Source organism: Neovison vison, chromosome 3 (assembly GCF_020171115.1).
Source record: "Neovison vison isolate M4711 chromosome 3, ASM_NN_V1, whole genome shotgun sequence".
NCBI lineage: Eukaryota > Metazoa > Chordata > Mammalia > Carnivora > Mustelidae > Neogale > Neogale vison.
The window spans coordinates 121416964-121435752 of record NC_058093.1 but is presented as its reverse complement, the minus strand read 5'-3'; positions in this window follow the sequence as shown (position 1 = coordinate 121435752).

Here is an 18789-nt window from a genome sequence, read left to right as displayed (position 1 = left end):
TAAACTAGGGTAATGATGAAGTCCTATAGTCATGGCAGGTTAAAACTTCTGATTTAGGGCCTTTGACTTGGATTTCTGTCTGGAGGCAGGTGCTCATTATGTGTCAGAATGTACACTTGGGTCTGGAGCATACTGGGAAATTGAGGTGGTCTCAGGGGTTTTTTACTTTGCTCTTAATCTTCAGGGTTTGGGCAACCGTGAAGGGCAGAGTTTCCTTCAGTAGAGTAGGCACAGTATTCCATTGTGATTCCAGAGGCCCCATCCTGGAGGGCATGAGGGTCAGGGTTTTGGAGACAGAATTTGCAAACGCAAACTACAGTTAGGGTGAGGGCCGAGGTGATCACAGGTCCGATCTGCAGGCCCTGAGGGCAGCTCATAATGTACTGAAATTAAGGTGTCATGGAGGCTGTAGCTCATGCTATATTGTCTGAATTCTGTGTCCAGGCTGGTCGCAAAAGGTAGGGTTGGCTTCATGGCGGAGATTTTTCATCTCTGGGTATTCTGCCCAGCTCCCAAGAGTTTGGTGTCCCTGGGGGAAGGGAAGACTGCTGTTTTCAGTCTCAGTTTAACCACAAAAAAAAATATTCCAGAGACAGTTTCTGGGTCTGGGCGCCTGGAAAACACCAACGAGAGAGATGATTTGGCCATAGCCACCTGGCTGGCCTGCTCTGCGGACTCCTGGTCCAGCTACCGAGGACATTTGTTTGAAAGCAGGCTCACGCTGAGGGTCACAATGCCTGTTTGTGCCCAGGGAGACTCCCATGTGTGACCATGATCTCAAGGCCCATGTAGCTGTTTCCCACTCTGAGGGTTGGACAAGCATCTCACAGGCTATATTTCCTGCCGCCGGGAAGGAGAAGAACTCTTGTGCTTTAAGTACTCCCATAGTCAGGGATTTGAGCTACGCTCTGGAGACAGATGCCTGAATAATCAGGTAGAGCAGAGATGTTGATTTTGTGCCAAGACAGGTCCCATCTGCAGGATACGGGACCCACTGTCTGCGTGGCTAACTGGATGTCATGGCTCAAGCTATGTCAGACAGAGCCTTAGTGCCCATGGCGGCCTATGATATGAGGGTTTCGTCGAGGGTCATGCAGGTGGGTCCTCATGTGTGCGTTCTGGGCAGACTCACCAGGCAATTCTTCTTTCTATGAGGCAGGCTGGATGCTGCGTTGTGGTTCCAGAATTCCCTATCAAGAGGGCTTGGGGACCAGGAGGGTGAGGATGGAATTATAAACACAAGCTATGGTTAAATTCAGTGCCAAGCGGAAGGCTGTTCCAGTGTACAGCGGCTGATTTGAGACATCCAGCACCCGAGTAAGGGCAGATGTCAGTTGTTTGCTCACACTGGAATTTGTGTCTATGATAACGGACAATGGTGGGGTGGTGTCAAGATGCCATGGAGGATTTCCCACGCTGTGGCTTGTGAGATGCTCCAAAGAGCAAAGTTTCCTTCTACTTGACAGGAGGAGTCTGGTTTGTTTGCTCCTAATCCTCAGGGTTTGGGCAACAGTGAAGGGCAGTTTCCTTCAGGAGTGCAGGCACATTCGTCCGGTGTGGGACCAGAGGCCCCATTCTGGACAGCGTGTGGGCCAGGACTTTGGGAACAGAAATTGCAAATGCGAACTAGTGTTAGGGTGAGGGCTGAGGTGTTCACAAGAAAGTTCAGCAGACCCTGAGGGCAGCTCATAGTGTACTGAAATTAAGGTGTCATGGAGGTGGTAGTGCAGGCGTTTCTGTAGGGATTGTGTGTCCAGGACAGTCGTAAAAGGTAGGGGTGGCTTCATGAGGGCATGGGAGATTCTTCGTCTCTGGGTTTTCTGCCCAGCTTCCAGTGTTTGGTGTCTCTTGGAAAAGGGAAGACTGCTGTTTTCCGTCTCGGGGACCCACAGACGAGGGATTTGAGAGACAGGTTCTGGGTCTGGGTGCCTGGAAGGCACAAACGAGGGTGAGGATTTGGCCCTAGGGACCTGGCCAGTCCACTGGATGGACTCCTGGTCTAGCTACCAATGGTGTTTGGTCAAAAGGAGGGTCACGCTGAGAATCACAATGACTGTTTGTGCCCAGGGCGTCTCCCATGAGTGACCCTGGTTTCATGGGCAGTGCAGCTGGTTCCCACTCTGAGGGTAAGACACCCATCTCAACAGCCAGGATTCCTGCCATCAGGAAGGAGTAATAATCCTGTGTTTCAGGTTCCCCCATAGGCAGGGATTTGAGCTACGGTCTGGGACAGATGTCTGAATATCCAGGTTGTGTAGAGATGATGGCTTCGGGCCATGGCAGGCCCACCGGCAGGATATGGGGCTCACTCTATGCGTGGCTGCCTGGAGGTCGTGGCTCTGGCTGTGTGAGACAGAGTCTTAGTGCCCATGGTGGCCTATGATATTATGGTGTTGTCGAGGGCCATGCAGGTGGTTCCTCATGTGGGGTTTCTGGGCAGACTCACCAGGCACTTCTTCTTTCTGTGGGGGAGGCAGAATGCTGAGTTGTGGCTCCAGAATTACGATCAAGGGGGCTTGGTGACCAGGAGAGTGAGGACGGAATTGCTAACACAAGCTATGGTTAAACTCAGTGCCAAGCGGAAGGCACTTCCAGTGTGCAGGGGCTGATTTGAGACATCCAGCACCTGAGTAAGGGCGGATGTCAGATGTTTGCTCACACTGGAGTTTGTGTCTATGATGATCGACAAATGGAGGGGAGGCGTCATGATGCCGTGGAGCATTTAACAACCTGGGGCTTGTGAGATGATACAAACATCAAGGTTTCCTCTTAATGGACTGGTGGAACCAAGTTTGTATGCTCCAGGGTCCCCCATGTGGAAAATCTGGGGAGCAGAGCACTCCTACATGGATGCCTTGAAAGCACAACTCCAGTGTCCATTGTAGATGAGGAAATGACAGTTTCGTACTAGTGATGCTGGGGCGAAGTTCAAAGTCGCCGGTGTTGACATGGAGTTTCATGCTGTTGGATCACAATGCTGGTTTGTATCCAGGGAGACGTTAGCATGTTGGGGCGGTCAGGGGCCATGCAGGATTCTCTTACAATGAGTCTTGGACACAGCTACCTAGAGCAAGATAGCCTTAAGGGACAGGAGGGTTCTTTTGTGTGGCTCAGGGACCAGATGTTGGAATATAAGTTGGTATTGAAGAACAGGCCTCTGGGGACAGGCACTTGAAAATCTAAGCTAGGGTACTGATAAAGTCCTAGAGGCATGTCAGGTTCAATCTTCTGGCTCAGGGCCTTTGACTTGGATGTCTACCTGGAGGCAGGGGCTCATTGTGTGTCAGAATGCACCCTTAGATCCAATGTTTTCATTGGAAATAGGTAAGCTCATGGGCTTTGTACTTTGCTCCTAATCTCCAGGGTTTGGTCAACTCTGAAGGTCAGAGTTTCCTTCGGGTGTGTAGGCACAGTCGTCTGGTGTGGCTCCAGAGGCCCCATCCTGATGGGCATGTGGAACAGGGCTTTGGGACAGAAATCTGCAAACGCGAACTAGGGTTAGGTTGAGGGCTGAGGTGATCATAGGCCCGATCTGCAGGCCCTGTTGGAAGCTCATAGTGTACTGAAGTTAAGGTATCATGGAGGCGGTAGTGCAGGCTTTTCTGTCTGCTTTCTTTGCCCTGGACTTTGGCAAAATGTAGTGGTGGCTTCATGGCGCCATGGGAGATACTTCAGCTCTGGAGATTCTGCTCAGCTCCCAAGAGATTGCTGTCTTTGGGAGAAGAGAACACTGCCTTTTCTGTCTCAGGAAACCCCCAAAAGAGGGATTCCAGAGACAGTTTCTGGTCGCCTGGAAAACACCTACGAGGGTGAGTGTTTGGCCCTAGGGTGGTAGGCACGCTCTGGGGGCTCCTTGTCCAGCTACCAAAGGGTTTTGTTTGAAAGCAGCCTCACGCTGAGGGTAACAATGCAAGTTTGTTCCCAGAGTGGCTCCTATGAGTGGCTGTGGTCTCATGGGTCATGCAGCTGGTTCCCACTCTGAGGGTTGGACACCTATCTCAACAGCCAGGCTTCCTGCCTTCGGGAAGGAGGAGTACTCTTGTGCTTCAGGTTCCTCTGTAGTCAGGGATTTGAGCTACAATCTGGGAAAGATGTTTTAATATCCAGGTTGAGTAGAGATGATGGCTTTGCGCCATGACAAGTCCAACCTGCAGGATATGGAGCCCACTATCTGCAAAGCTGACTCTAGGTCATGGCTCAGGCTGTGTCAGACAGAGTCTTAGTGCCCATCTCAACAACCAGGTTTCCTACCATTGGGAATAAGGATACTCCTGTGCTTCAGGTTCCCCCATAGGCAGGGATTTGAACTACAGTTTAGGAAAGATGCCTGAATACCCAGGTTGAACAGAGATGACAGCTTCCAGCCACAGCACGTCCCACCTGCAGGATATTTGGCCCACTCTCTGCGTGGCTGCCTGGAGGTCGTGTCTCCAGCTGTGTCAGACAGAGCCTGAGAGCCCATGGTGGCCTAAGATATTAGGGTGCCATCGAGGGCCATGCAGGTGGATCCTCATGTGGGGTTTCTGGGCAGACTCACCAGGCACTTCTTCTTTCTATGGGGAAAGCAGAATGCTGCGTTGTGTCTACAAAATTCCCTATCAAGAGGGCTTGGGGATCAGGAGGCTAAGTATGGAATTAAATACACAAGCTACGGTTCAATTCAGTGACAAGTGGAATGCACTTCCAGTGTGCAGCGGCTGATTCGAGACATTCAGCCCCTGAGTAAGGGCGGATGTCAGATATTTGCTCACACTGGTGTTTGTGTCCAGGATGACAGTCAAATGGTGGGTTTGCGACAAGAGACCATGGAGGATTTCCCACTCAGCTGCTTGTAAGATGCTCTAAACAGTAAGGTGTCCTTCTCCTGACAGGGGGAGTCTGGTTTGTTTGCTCCAGTGTCCCCCATATGGAAATTTTGGGTAGCAGGGCTCTCCTGCATAGATGCCTGGAAAGCACACCTCCATTGACCATTGCAGCTCAGGAATATGGCAGGTTCTATCTGGTAGTTCTGGGGTGAAGTTCCAAGGGGGCTGAGTTGACATGGAGTTTGATGCTGTTCGATCACAATGCTGGTTTGTATCCAGGGAGGCACTGGTATGTTGGGATGGTCAGGGCAATGCAGGATTCTAATACACTGAGTATTGGACACAGCTACCAAGAGCAAGGTATCCTTCTGGGGACAGGAGGGGTCTGTTGTGTGGCTCAGGGACAACATGTTGAAATATAAGATGGTGTGGGGAACAGTCGTCTCGGGACAGGTGCCCGAAAACCTAAGCTAGGGCATCGATGAAGTCCTAGGGGCATGCCAGGTTCCATCTTCTGACTCAGAGCCTTTGACTTAGATGTTTGCCTGGAGGCAGGTGCTCGCTGTGTGTCATAATGTACACTTGGGTCCAGACCATTCTTGGAAATTGAGGTGGGCTCAGGGGCTTTGTACTTTGCTCCTAAGCTTCAGAATTTGGGCAACAATGAAGGTTTCCTTCAGGAGGGTAGGCACAGTCATCCGGTGTGGCTCCAGAGGCCCCATCACGGAGGGCTTGTGTGACAGAGTTTTGGAGACAGAAATCTGCAAATGCGAACTAGGGTTAGGGTGATGCCCGAGGTGATCACAGCCCCGATCTGCAGGCTCTGAGGGCAGCTCATTGTGTAGTGAAATTAAGGTGTCATAGAGACAATTGGGCAGACTTTTCTGTCTGGATTGTGTGTCCAGAATGCTTGTGAAATGTAGGGCTGGATTCATGGGGCCATGGAACATTCTTCATCTCTGGGATTCTGCCCATCTCCCAAGAATTTGCGGTCTCTGGGGGAAGGGAAGACTGCAGTTTTCCATCTCAATGGACCCCCACAAGAGGGATTCCAGGGACAGTTTCTGGGTCTAGGTGACTGAAAAACACCAACGAGGGTGAGATTTGCCCCTAGGGGCCTGGATGTCCCACTCTGTGGGCTCCTGGTCTAGCTATTGTGGGGGTTTGTTTGGAATCAGGTTCACGCTGTCAGTCTCAATGCCTGTTTGTGCCCAGGGTGGCTCCCATGTGTGGCCGTGGCCTCGTGTCCATGCAGCTAGTTTCCACTCTGAGGTTTGGACACACATCCTAACAGCCATATTTCCTGCCATCAGGAAGGAGGAGTACCCTTGTGCTTCAGGTACCCCATAGGCAGGGATCTGAGGTATGGACTGGACACAAAGGCTTGAATATCCAGGTTGAGTAGAGATGACAGCTTTGGTCCACACCAAGTCCCACCTGCAGGAAATGGGGCCCACTGTCAGGGTGGCTGACTGGAGGTCGTGGCTCAGGCTCTGTCAGAGAGAGCCTTAGTTCCCCTGGTGGCCTAAGATATTAGGTTGTCGTCGAGGGCCCTGCAGGTGGATCCTCATGTGGGGTTTCTGGGCAGACTCACCAGGCAATTATTCTTTCTGGGGGCAGGCAGAATGCTGTGATGTTGCTCCAGAATTCCCTATCAAGAGGGCTTGTGGACCAGGAGGGTGAAGATGGAATGTTAAACACGCGCAACTGTTAAAGTCATTACCAAGCCGAAGGCAGTTCCAGTGTGCAGCGGTTTTTCGAGCTATCCAGCCCCAGAGTAAGGGCAAATGTCAGATGTTTGCACACACTGGAGTTTGCTTCTCTGATGAGCGACAAATAGAGGGTGGTGTCAAGAGGTCATGGAGGATTTCCTACGCTGGGGCTTGTGAGATGCTCCAAACAGCAAGGTTTCCTTCAACCGGACAGGGGGATTCTGGTTTGTGTGCTCCAAGTTCCCCCATGATGAAAGTTTGTGTAGCAGAGCTCTCTAAAATGGATGCCTGGAAGGCACACCTCCATTGACCATTGCAGCAGAGAAACATGGCAGGTTCGTTCTGGTGGTTCTGAGGCGAAGAACCAAGGCATTGAGTTGACATGGAGTCTCATGATGGTGGGTCACAATGCTGGTTTGTTACCACGGAGATCTTAGAATGTGCTAGTGTCTAAGGGGCCATGCAGGATTCATCTACCCTGAGGGTTTAACACAGGTCCAAGAGCACGGTTTCCTTCTGTGGATAGGAAATGTTCTTTTGCGTGTCTCAGAGACCACATGTTGAATCATAAGTTGGTATTGCAGAACAGGCCTCTGAGGACAGGGGCCTGAAAACCTAATCTAGGCTTTCAAAGAAGTACTAGGGGCTTGTCAAGTTCAAACATACGACTCAGGCCCATTGACTTGGGTGTCTGTCTAGATGTAGGTGATCAGTGTGTTTCAGACTGCACATTTGAGTCCAGAGCGGCCTCCAATATTGGGATGGGCTCAAGGGCCTTGCAGATTTCTCCCATCTGGTGGGTTTGGGCAACTTTGACGGTACAGTTTCCTTGGGGATGGCAGGCACAGTTCCATGTTGTGGCCACAGAAATCCCATCCTGCAGGGCATGTAAATCATGGTTTTGGGAGAGAAGTCTACAAACACAAACTTGGCTTAGGGATAGTGGTGAGTTGATCACAGGCCCAATGCATAGACCTGGAGGGCAACTCATCAGGAACCGTAAATCGGGTGACTCGAAAATGGTAGCACAGGCTTTTGTATTTGGATTGTGTGTCCAGGAAGGCATCGGAATGCAAGTGTGAAATCATGGGTCCATGGGAGATTTTTCCGCTCTAAATGTCCTGGCGGCTCCCATTATTTGGTGGCTTTCTCGGGGAAAGAAATAGTGCTGTTTTCCATCTTAAGCGTGCCCCAAAACAGGGATTCAAGAGATGGGCTCTGGATCAGGGAGCTTGGAAAATCCCACCAAAGCTTAGGATTTGGGCCAAGGGACATACCAGGCCTGCATTGTGGGAACCTGGTGGTGCAACTGAGAGGGCTTGTTTGAAAACATACTCAGGCTGAGGGTCACAATGCCTGTTTGTGCACAACGTGGCCCTCAGAAGTGGGCGTGGTTTCATTGGCCATGCAGCTGACTCCCACTTTGTGGGTTGGACACTCATCCCAACACCAGGCTTCCTGCCATGGGAAGGAAGAGTTCTCTGTTGTGCTTCAGGTTCCACCATTGGCAGGGATTCCAGTAAAAGTTTGGGGACAGGTCCCTGAACACCAAAGATGGGTAGAGATGACAGACTTTGTCCATGACCAGTCTCACATGCTGGATATGGGGCCCGCTCTCTAGGTTGCTGACACTAGGTAAGTTCTCAGGCTCTGTCAGACACAGCACTAGTGGCCAGGAAGCCTATAAAGCAGGGTTCTTTTGAAGGCCAAGCAGATTGAATCTCATGTGGGGTTTCTGGGCAGACCCACCATGTACTTTTTCTTTCTATGGGGAAGGAAGAATGTTGCGTGGTAGCTCCAGAATTCCCTATCAAGAGGGCTTGGGGACCAATAGGGTGAGGATGGTACTGTGAACATAAGCTAGGGATCAATTCAGTGCCATGCAGAAGGCAGTTCCTTTGTGCAGCGGCTTATACAGGATATCTAGTACCTAAGGGTGGATGTCAGATGTTTGCTCACACTGGAGTTTGTATCTATGATGACCGACAAATGGAGGGGTGGTGTCAAAAGGCCATGAAGGTTTTCCAACTCTGAGGCTTGTGAGATGCTTCAAACAGTAAGGTTTCCTTCGACTGAACAAGTGGAGTTAGTTTGTTTGCTCTAGGGCCACCATGTGGAAAGTTTTGGTAGCAGAGCTCTCCCGTATTGATACCTGGAAAGCACACCTCCATTGATCATTGCAGCTGAGGAACATGCAGATCTGTCTGGTCGCTCTGGGGTGAAGTATTAAGGCCTTGACTTGACAGGGAATCTCTTGCAGAGGGGTCACAATGGTGGTTTCTTATTAGGGAGATCTTAGAATGTGCTGTTGGTTAAGGTGCCATGCAGGATTTTCCTACTCTGAGGGTTTGGGAGAGGTTGAGGAGCACAGTTTCCTTCTGGGGACAAGATATCTTCTGTTCTGGGGCTCAGGGACCACATGTTGTATCATAAGTTGGTATTCCAGAAACTTCACTGAGGACAGATGCCTGAAAACCTAATCTAGTGTTCCAATGAGGTCCTAGAGTTATGTAAGTTTCAAACTTCTAACTCAGGACCATTGACTTGGGTGTCTGCCTGGATGTAGGTGATCAGGGTGTTTCACTCTGGGCATTGCATGCAGAGGGACCGTCAATATTGAGGTGGAATCTGGGGCCTTGCAGGTTTCTCCAAATTTGAAATGTTTGGGCAACTGAGACAGGCACAGTTTCCTTGGGGATGGCAGGCACAGTCCTGTGCTCTTGCTCTAGAGATACCATCCCGGAGGGCAAGTGAGCCATGGTTTTGGGAAAGACGTCTGCAAGCACAAATTTGGGTTAGGGTTAGTGGCGAGATGATTGCAGGCCCAATACGTACACCTGGAGGGTAGCTCTTGAGGAAATGCAATTAGGGTGAATCGGAGACGGTAGCACAGGCTTTTGTATCTGGCTTGTGTGTCCAGGATGGCCTCGGAATGCAGATGTGGTCTCATGGGTGCATGGGAGATTTTTCCCCTCTTAGGATCCTGGTGGCTCCCCAAGTTTGGTGGCTTTTTCAGGGACAGGAAGTGTGCTGTTTTATGTCATTGGGTTGCCCCAAAACAGGGATTCCAGAGACGGGCTCTCAGACTGGGTGCCTGGAAAATCACACCAAGAGTGATTATTTGGGCCTAGGGGAGTACCAGGCCTACAATGAGGGATTCTGGCTGTGCCTCTGAGAGGGCTTGTTTTAAAGCATGCTCAGACTGAGGGTCACAATGCCTGTTTGTGCCCAGGGCGGCCCTCAGGAGTTTGCATGATCTCATTGTTCATGAAGCTGGCTCTCACTGTGTGGTTTCGACAAACATCCCAACTGCCAGGTTTCCTGTCATGGGGAAGGAGGAGTTCTCTATTGTGCTTCATGTTCCCCTATTGGCAGGTATTCCAGCAAAAGTCTAGGGAAAGGTGTCTGAATCCAGTGATGGATAGAGATGACGGACTTGGGCCATGGCCGGTCTCACATGCTGGATATGGGGCCCGCTCTCCAGGTGGCTGACACTAGGTCGTGGCTTGGGCTGTGTCAGACACAGCACTAGTGTACAGGACAGCCTATAAATCAGAATTCCTTCGAATGCCAAGCAGATAGATTCTCATGTGGGGTTTCTGGGCAGACTGTCCAGGCAATATTCTTTCTATGGGGAACGCAGAATTCTGTGTTGTGGCTCCAGATTCCTCATCAAGTGGGCTTGGGGACCAGTAGGTTGAGGATGGAATTGTCAACACATGTTACGGTTCCATTCAGTGCCAAGCGGAATGCGCAGTGGCTAATTCGAGATACCCAGCACCTGAGTATGGGCGGATGTCAGATGTTTGCTCACACTGGAGTTTGTGTCTATGATGACTGACAAATGGAGTAGTGGCATCAAGAGGCCATGGAGGATTTCCCACGCTGGGGCTTGTGAGATGCTCCAAATAGCAAGGTTTTCTTCTACCAGACGGGGGGCGTCTGGTTTGCTAGCTCCAGAGTCCCACATGTGGAAAGATTGGGAGCCGAGCTCTTCTGCATGAATGCGTGGAAAGCATGCCCCCAATGACCACTGCAGCTCAGGAACATGGCAGGTTCCTTCTGGTGGCTCTGGGGCGAAGTACCAAGGCCTTGAGTTGACACTGAATCTCTTGCAGATGGGTCACAATGCTGGTTTGTTACCTCGGAGATCTTAGAATGTGCTGGTGGCTAAGTGGCCATGAAGGATTCTCCTACCCTGAGAGTTTGACACAGGCCCAAGAGCATAGTTTCCTTTTGGGGACAGGAGATGTACTGTTGTGTGTATCAGGGACCACATGTTCTGTCATAAGTTGGTATTCCAGGGAAACCGTGCTCTTCAACCTGTGCCAAACCCTCAGTGTAGGAGAATCCTGCAGGGCACATTAGTCACCAGCATATTCTAAGATCACCCTGGTAACAACTAAGCATTGTGCCCCATTCCTGAGGACAGTTGCCTGGGAACCTAATCTAGGGTTCTAATGAGGTCCTAGGAGCATGTCATGTTCAATCATCTGACTCAGAAACATTGACGTGGGCGTCTGCCTTGATGTACGAGATCAGATGTACAGACTGCACATTTGCGACCAGAGCAGCCTCCAATAAGGGGGTGGGCTCAGGGGCCTTGCAGGTGTCTCCTATTCTGGAGGATTTGGGAAACTGTGACAGGCAAATTTTCCTTGGCAATAGCAGGCACAGTCCTGTGATGGGGCTCTAGAGAGCCCATCCAGCAGGGCATTTGAGCCATGGTTTTGGGAGAAAATTCTGCAAACAAAAACTCCGGTTAGGGTTAGTGGTGAGGTGATTGCATGCTGAATGCATAGACCTGGAGGGCAGTTCTTCAGGAACTGTAATTAGGGTGACTCGAAGACAGTAGCAAAGGATTTTCTATCTGGATTGTGTGTCCAGGAAGGCCTCGGAATGTAGGTATGGTCTCATGGGTCCATGGGAGACTTTACCTCTCTAAGGCTCCTGGAAGCTCCCAATAGTTTAGTGGCTTTTTCGGGGAAGGGAAGAGTGCTGCTATCCATCTTAGGGGTCACCCAAAACAGAAATTACATAGATGGGCACTGGGTCAGTGTACCTAGAAAATCCCACCAAGGGTTAAGATTTGGGCCTAGGGGCGTACTGCGCCTACAATGTGGGATCCTGGTGGTGAAACTGTGAGGGCTTGTTTGAAAGCATGCTCAGGCTGAGGGTCACAATGCCTGTTTGATCCCAGGGCGGCCTTCAGGAGTGGGCGTGGTCACGTTGGCGATACCTCTGGCTCCTACTCTGAGGGTTGCACACACATCCGAACAGACAGGTTTCCTGCCATTGGGAAGGAGGAATTCTCTATTGTGCTTTAGGTTCTCCCATTGACTGGGATTCCAGCAAAGGTCTAGGGACAGATGCCTGAACACCAAGGATGGGTAGAGATGACAGACTTGAGCCATGGCTGGTCTCACATGCTGGATATGGTCCCCGGTCTCTTGGTTGCTGACGCAATTTGGGCTCAGGCTCTGTCAGACTCAGCACTAGTGGCCAGGGCAGCCTACAAATCCGGGTTCCCTCGAGGGTCGAGCAGATTGATCCTCATGTGGGCTTTCTTGGAAGACTGGCCGGCACTTCTTCCTTCTATGAGGAAGGCACAATGCTCTGATGTGGCTTGAGAATTACTTATTCAGAGGCCATGGAGACCTTGAGGGTGAGGATAGAACTGTAAACACAAGCTACGGTTAAATTCAGTGCCAAGCGGAAGGCTGCTCCAGTGTGGAGTGGCTTTATCGAGATATCCAGCACCTGAGTAAGGGTGGATGTCAGATGTCTGCTCACACTGGAGTTTGTATCTATTATGACCGAGTAAAGGAAGGGTGGTGTCAAAAAGCCATGGAGAATGTCCCACGCTGGGGCTTGTGAGATTCTCCAAACAGCAAAACTTTCTTCTACTGGAGTTGGGGAGTCTGGTTTGTTTGCTCCAGTGTCCTCCATGTATATCGTTTGGGTTTCACAGCTCTCCAGCATGGCTGCCTTGAAAGCACACCTCCATTGTCCACTGCAGCTGAGGAACATGACAGGTTCATTCTGGTGGCTTTGGGTGAAGTACCAAGGCCTTGAGTTGACACTGAATGTCTTGCAGAAAGGCCACAATGATGGTTTGTTACCAGGGAGATATTCGAATGTGCTGGTGGGTAAGGTGCCGTACAGGATTCTCCTACCCTGAGGGATTGGCACAGTTCGAAGAGCACGGTTTCCTTCTGGGGACAGGAGATGTTCTCTTGTGTGGTCGAGGGCCCAAATGTTGTATCATAACTTGGTAATCCAGAACAGGCCCCTGAGGACAAATTCCTGAAAACCTAATCGAGGGTTCCAATGTGGTCCTAGGGACATGTCAGGTTTAATCTTCTGACTCAGGACCATTGACTCTGCTGTTTGCCTGGATGTAGGCGATCAGGCTTTTTTCAGACTGTGCATTTCCATCCAGAATGACCGCTGATATAGGAGTGGGATCAGGGCCTTGTTGCTTTCTCCTAATCTGGAAGGATTGGGCAACTGTGACGGGCACAGTTTCTTTGGGGATGGCAGGCATAGTCCTGTGCTGTGGCTCCAGAGACCCCATCCTGGAGGCCATGAGAGCCATGGTTTTGCGATTGAAGTCTGCTTACACAAATTCGGTTTAGGGTTAGTGGAGTGGTGGTCGCAGGCCCAATGCATAGACCTAGAAGGAAACACGTCAGGAAAAGTAAATAGGGCGGCTGGAAGGCGGTACAGCAGGGTTTTCTATCTGGATTGTGTATCCAGTATGGGTTGGGAATGCAGGTATGTTCTCATTGGTCCATGGGAGACTTTTCCTCTCTAAGGATCCTGTGGCTCTCCATAGATTGGTGTCTTTTTTCAGAGAAGGGAAGAGTGTTCTTTTCCATCTTAGGGGTGCCACAAAACAGGGATTCCGAGATGGGCTCTGGGTCTGGGCTCCTGCAAAATCCCACCATATGTTAGGATTTGGGCCTAGGGCATACCAGGCAAGCAAAGCAGGATCCCGCTAGTGCAATTGAGAGGGCTTGTTTGAAAGAATGCTCAGGCTGAGGGACACAATGCCTGTTTGTGCCCAGGCCAGCCCTCAGGAGTGTGCATGGTCTTATTGTCCATGCAGCTTTCTCCCACTTTGAGAGTTGGGCACCCATCCCAACAGCCAGGCTTCCTGCCATGGGAAAGAAGAGTTCTCTATTGCTCTTCAGGTAACCTCATTGGCAGTGTTTCCAGCAAAGGTCTGAGGACAGGTGCTTGAATACCAAGGATGTGTAGAGATGACGGACTTGGGCCATGTCCTTTCTCACATACTAGTAATGGGACCCATTCTCTGTGTTGCTAACACTATTTCGGGGCTCATGCTCTGTCAGACACAGCACTAGTGGCCAGGGCACTCTTTAAATTGGGGTTCCCTCGAGGGCTAAGCCGATGATCCTCATGTTAGGGTTTCTGGGTAGATTCACCAGGCACTTCTTTCTATAGTGCAGGCAGAATGTTACGTTGTTGCTCAATAATTTCCTATCAAGACGGCTAGGGGACCAGTAGGGTGAAGATGGATGTGTATACACAAGCTGCAGTTGAATTCGGTGCCATGCAGAATCCACTTCCAATATGCAGCGGCTTATTCGAGATAGCCAGCAGCCGAGTAAGGGCAGATGTCAGATGTTTGCTCACACTGGAGTCTGTGACTATGATGACCGTCAAAAGGAGGGTTGGCGTCATTATCCCATGGAGGATTTCCCACACCAAGGCCTGTGATATGCTCCAAACTGCAAGGTCCTTCTCCTTGACAGGTGGAGACCGGTTTGTTTGCTCCAGGGTCCCGCATGTGGAAAGTATGGGTAGCAGAGCTCTCCGACATGGATGCCTAGAAAGCTCATCTCCATTGACCTTTAAAGCTGAGGAACATGACAGGTTCATTCTGGTGGCACTGGGGCGAAGTTCCAAGGCCTTGATTTGACATGGAATCTCTTGCAGATGGGTCACAATGCTGGATTGTTACTAGGGAGATCATAGAATGGGCTGTTGGCTAAGGTGCTGTGCAGGATTCTCCTACACTGAGGACTGGCAAAGGTCGAAGATCATGGTTTCCTTCTGGGGACAGATGTTCTGGGGTTTGGCTCAGAGAAAACCCGTTCTATCATTAGTTGGTATTCCAAAACAGGCCCCTGAGGACAGATGCCTCAACACCTAATCTAGGGTTCCAATGAGGTCCTAGGGTATGTAAGTTTCAATCTTCTGACTCAGGACCATTGATTTGGTTGTCTGTCTGGATGTAGGTAAGCAGGGCGATTTAGACTACGCATTTGCATCCAGAACGGCGAACAATATTGGGAAGGGTTCAGGCGCCTTGCAGGTTTCTCCTAATTTGGAATGTTTGGGCAACTGTGACGGGCACCGTTTCCTTGGGGATGGCAGGCACAGTCCTGTGGTCTGGCTCCAGGGACCCTATCCTGGAGTGCATGTGAGCCATGTTTTTTTTTTTTTTTTTTTTTTTTTTTTTAGCGAAGTCTGTAAACAAAAATTCGGTTTAGGGTTAGTGGTGAGATTATCACAGGTCCAATGCATAGACATGGAAGGCAGCTCGTCAGGAACTGTAAATCAGATGACTCGAAGGTGGTAGCACAGGCTTTTGTATCTTGATTGTGTGTCCAGGATGGCCTCCCAATGCAGGTGTGGTCTCTTGGTTTCATGCCAGATTTTTCCTCTCTATGTTTCCTGGCAGCTCCCCATAGATTGGTGGCTTTCTCTGGGAATGGAAGAGTGCTGTTTTCCATCTTAGGGGTGCCCAAGAACAGGGATTCAAGGAAGGGCTACGGGTTTGGGCCCTTGGAAAATCCCACCACGTGTTAGGATTTGGGCCAAGGGGCATACCAGGCCTGCATTGTGGGATCCTGAAGGTGCAACAGAGAGCGTTTGTTTGAAAGCATGCTCAGGCTTAGGGGCACAATGCCTGTTTCTGCCCAGGGTGACCCTCGTCAGTGGGTGTGGTCTCATTGGCCATTTAGCAGTTCCCACTCGGAGGGTTGGACACCCTTCCCAACAGCTAGGATTCATGCCATGGGGAAGGAGGAGTTCTCTATTGGACTTCAGGTTCCCCCATTGGCAGGGATTCCAGCAAAGGTCTGGGGACAGATGCCTGAATACCAAGGATGTGTAGGGGTGATGGTATAGGGCCATGGCCAGTTCCACGTGCTAGATATGGGTCCCGCTCTCTGGGTGGCTGAGACTAGGTAGGGGCTCAGGCTCTGTCAGACGCAGCACTAGTGGCCAGGGCAGCCTACAAATCGGAGTTCCCTCGAGGGTCGAGCAGATTGATCCTCATGTGTGCTTTCTGGGCAGACTCACCAGGCACTTCTTCTTTCATGGGGAAGGCAGAATGCTGCGTTGTGGCTCTAGAATTCCCTATCAAGAGGCTTTTGGTACCAGTAGAGTGAGGATGGAATTGTAAACACATGCTTTGGCTCAACTCAGTGCTAAGCCGAAGGCAGTTCCAATGTGCAGCAGTTTATTTGAGATATCCAGCACCTGAGTAAGGGCGGCTGTCAGATATTTGCTCACACTGGAGTTTTTTTCTGTGATGACTGAGAAATGGAGGGGTAGCATCAAGAGGTCATGGAGGATTTCTCATGCTGAGGCTTGTGAGATGCTCCAAACAGCAAGGTCTTTCTCCTGGACAGGTGGAGTCTGGTTTTTTTGCTCCAGTGTCCCCCATGTGGAAAGTATGGGTAGGAGAGCTCTCCCATATTGATGCGTGGAAAGCACACCTTCATTGTCCTTTGCAGCTGAGGAACATGACAGGTATGTTATGATGGCCTAGGGCGATGGACCAAGGACTGGAGTTGACATGGAATCTCTTGCAGATGGGTCACAATGCTGATTTGTTACCAGGGAGTTTTTAGAATGTGTTGGTGGCTAAGGTGCCTTGCAGGATTCTGCTACCCTTAGGGTTTGGTACAGGTCAAAGAGCACGGTGTCTTTCTGGGGAAAGGAGATGTTCTGTTGTGTGGCCCAGGGGCAACATGTTGTATCCTAAGTTGGTATTCCAGAAAAGATCACTGAGGACAGATGATTTAAGATTTAAGTTTAAATCTTAAACTAGGGTTCCAGTGCGTTCCTAGGGGCATTTCAGTTTCAATCTTCTGACTCAGTACCATTGACATGGGTGTCTGTCTGGATGTAGGTGATCAGGTTGTTTCAGACCGTGCATTTGCTTCCAGAGCGGCTGCCAATATTGGGGTGGGATCAGGGTACTTGCAGGTTTCTCATAATCTGGAAGGTTTGGGCAACTGTGATGTGCACAGTGTCCTTGGGGATGGCAGCAGTCCTATGGTGTGGCTCCAGAGACCCTATCCTGGAGGGCATATGAGCCGTGGTTTTTGGAGAGAAATCTGCAAACCCAAATTCGGGTTAAGGATAGTGGTTTGGAGGTCGCAGTCCCGATGCATAGACTTGGAGAGGACCTCATTAGAATCTGTGATTAAGGTGATGGGAAGGCGGTAGCACAGGGTTTTCTATCTGGATTGTGTGCCCAGGATGGCCTCGGTATGCAGGTGTGGTCTCATGGGTCCATGGGACACTTTTCTTCTCTAAGGATCCTGGTGGCTCCCCATAGTTTTGTGGATTTTTCAGGGAAGGGAAGAATGCTCTTTTCCATCTTAGGGGTGCCACAAAACAGGGATTCCAGAGACCAGCTTTGGATCTAACTCAGAATTCTGCATGCCCCACAGGAAGAAGAATTGTGTTATGAGTATGCCCAGAAACCCACATGGGGATCCACCTGCATGACCCTCGATGGCACCCTAATATCATAGGCCACCAAGAGCACTCAGGCTCTGTCTGACAGAGCCTGAGCCACAGACTATAGTCTGGCATGTGGTAAGTGGGACCCATAACCTGCTGGTGGGACCTGCCTTGTCCTGATGCCGTCACATCTACTCAACCTGGATATCCAGGCATCTCTCCCCAGACTGTAACTCAAATTCCTGAGTATGGGGGAACCTGATGCACAAGAGTACTCCTCATTCCAGATGGCAGAAAACCTGGCGGTTGAGATGGGTGTCCAACCCTCAGAGTGGGAAACAGCTGCATGGCCCATGAGACAACGGCCACTTTTGGTAGCCACCCTGGGCACAAACAGACATTGTGACGCTCAGCATTTGCCTGCTTTCAAACAAACGCCATTGGTAGCTAGGCTAGGACCCAGCCAAGGGTTCCTGCAGGGTCCCTAGAGCCACATCCTCACCCTCGTTTGTGTTTCATGGCACTCAGACCCCGAAACTCTCTCTGGAATCCCACATTTGGTATTTCCTGAGATGGAAAACAGCAATCTTCCCTTCCACCAGAGACACCAAACTCGTAGGAGTTGGGCAGAATCCCCATAGACGAAGAATCTCCCATGGTGTCATGAAGCCACCGGTACAATTTGCGACCGTCCAGGACATACAATCCCGACAGAAAATCCAGCGCTACCGCCTCCAAGACACAGTAATTTCAGTACACTATGCACTGCCCTCAGGGCCTGCATATCGGGCCTGTGATCACCTCAGACCTCACCCTAACCCTAGTCTGCGTTCGCAGATTTCTGTCCCCAAAGCCCTGGCCCACATGCCTTCCAGGATGGGGACTCTGGAGCCACACCAGACAAGTGTGACTAACCGCCTGAAGGAAACTCTGCCCTTCACTGTTGCCCAAATCCTGAAGTTAGGAGCAATGTACAAAGCCCCTGAGTGCACCAAAATTTAGAGGAAAACTCTGGACTGAAATGTGCATTCTAGCACACCATGAGCACCTGCCTCTAGGCAGACATCCATGTCAAAGGCCCTGAGTCCGAATATTGACCCTGACATGTCCCTAGGACTTCATCAATACCATAGATTAGATTTTCAGGTGTCTGTCCTCACAGGCCTTTTCTCCAATACCAACTTAAATTCCAACTGAAGGTCCATGAGCCATACAACAGAACCCATCCTGTCCCCAGTAGGATAGCTTGCTCTTGGTAGCTTTGTCCAAGACTCAGTGTAGGAGAATCCTGCATGGACCCTGACCACCCCAATATTCTACGTCTCCTGAATACAAACCATCATTAAGATCCAACAGCATGAAACACCATGTCAACTCAGGCAACTTGGAACTTCGCTCCAGAGTCACTGGAATGAACCTGCCATGTTCCTCAGATGCAATGGTCAATGGAGGTGTGCTTTCTAGGCATCCATTTTAGAGAGCTCTGCTACTAAAATGTTCCATATGGGGACTCTGGAGCAAACAAATCAGACTTCCCCTGT